At 39.2% G+C, this 2,158-nt stretch overlaps 1 pseudogene; it reads right to left on the reverse strand.

The window, feature by feature from the left end:
• Window positions 1–381: 381 nt before the first annotated feature.
• Window positions 382–1,589, reverse strand: LOC127690896 (vomeronasal type-1 receptor 1-like; annotated as a pseudogene).
• Window positions 1,590–2,158: the final 569 nt, after the last annotated feature.

The following is a 2,158-nucleotide window of genomic DNA, read 5'->3' on the forward strand; positions in this document are numbered from 1 at the left end:
CTCTCTTTATTAGGGGTGAAGAATGGCTGTTAAACCCTGGTGTGTGGGGAGTGTTTTGTGTTGAGTGTACATCATTTCCAGAGGCTGAGGTGCTTGAAATTCATCAGTCACATGAAGAAGAACTCGCACTGATAGCTGGGCTTGTCTTAATAAGGAGATAGGAAGTTTAAGGCAAAACCTGGCCACCAGAATCCATGACTATATTGCATGGCAGACGTGGAAGTTGTACAGGCTACATACAAGGGTCCAACTCTGGAGAGGAGGGAACAGTCCTACTCCTTCCAGTCTCAGGCTTAGGTTCTCATGGGTTGGACACATCTTGACCTCACTCTCTTGCTCCAGACTTCTTACCCCAGTCATATGGCTTTGCAGCCCCACCATGAAGGGTCTTCAACAAGGACCCTTAGGATCCCTAAAGATCAACAGCAAGGGAGAAACGGTGGGCAAGCTTACAGTCAGAACCTCTTTGACATACCTCCCCCATAAATGAGTGTTCACAAAAGAAATGTGAAAGAAAGTACAAATACAGTCTAGAAGATAAAAGGTCACAAATGTGACCACCAGCATGACTGTAGTGTGGGCTGCTCTGGTCTCAGCATAGACTCTGAGCTTCTGATTGTGGTTGTGTATATAGTGCATTCTCTTGTGGTGTCTCTTCAGGTGAATCATCATAGAGAAAACTGGTCCAGATCATGATGCTGATAAATAAAATGTCCTGGGCAAACCGCAATAAGCTAATGCCAACACTGACAACAGAGAGGGATCAGATCCACTTACCTTTAGAATCAGTGCCATTGTGTCTTTTCTGTGGACCACTAGCATTCATTGGAATGTACGCATTATTTAAGACACTGAAAAACCAGCAACTGTAACAAAAATATGTCATGAACTTGGGGGTATTTCTCTGAGCATGACCCTTGTCCAATTACCAGGAACATGAGTGACAAACTGGTAGGTGGTCAGGGCACAGGTAGAACACATGTTTGTGCTTTGAGACACCATGTGAAAGAAGTATGAAAGTTTACCTGTGAGGTCAGTTGGAGGCTTCCTTGGAGCCAAAACTGTAATATGGTTTGGAAATGTCAAGAAGAGGAGATTGAAGGTATTGCCCACAGCTAAGTTTGATAGAATGACTTGAATGGGCCTCAGATGAGTGTCAGTCAAAATTGGAGATAAATTATGAAGAAACACAAGAATGTTACCCACAATCCCAACCTCAGCCTGGCAAAGCAAAAGTATCTGAAGAGCCACTTCTTCTGTAGTATTCAGGGTTTTATTTTGAGATAACATGGAGATAGCTTCATTGGATCAGGTAGGACACTGTTGTCTTCAAGAGTCTTCCCAATTATTTGAGATTTTCAATTGTTTTTGGAGTCTTTTATCTCAAGAATGTGGCCCTGCTTTGTCACTACAAGAGTTTTCTCTGAAAAAAACCAAGAATATTTAATTTACACTTATTTTGCTTCCTTTCCCTCATGATGGAATTGTGCATGTGATGGAACTCTATCTCTCATGTTCAACACCATAAACACATATTTCTACACATTATGGGTTCTGCATGTGTATACATGTATATCTGTAGACATGAGTGCATTTTTGCTCCATTGGAATTCAACATTATCTTTCAAAACAATGTGCTAAAAATAGTAATTTGTTGTTGAAGAGATGGTCCTAGTCTGCTCATATTTGAGGAACTGTATTTATGCAGTTTTGATTGAACAAGCAGGCAGAACAATCATACTCATAAGATAATTAAATATTCCAAAATATAATTAAGAGATGGGGGCATGGGTCAGTGGTGAAGAGCACTGGCTCCTCTTCTAGAGGACCCACACTCCATTGCCAGCATCTACATGACCCTTGTAACTGTATGTAACTCCAGTTCCAGGGACCTGGCACCTTCACATTCATACATACCATCAAAACACCAGTGCATATAAACTAAAAATATATCAAATAATTTTAACAAATGATAATGAAAAATTAATATTCTTACTTTATATAAGAACTTGAATTAAGATCTTTATATAGAATGTTATAAAGAATGTTCCCTTAAAATAATCCAATCTGTGTTTATATACTTTTATAGTACTCATCATTGTTTAGAAAGAAAATATTTCTGAAAAAGTCAATAGCTTTCTGTTTATAAAGGACAATA

The sequence above is a fragment of the Apodemus sylvaticus genome, chromosome 8, assembly GCF_947179515.1.
Source record: "Apodemus sylvaticus chromosome 8, mApoSyl1.1, whole genome shotgun sequence".
NCBI classification, from domain to species: Eukaryota; Metazoa; Chordata; class Mammalia; order Rodentia; family Muridae; genus Apodemus; species Apodemus sylvaticus.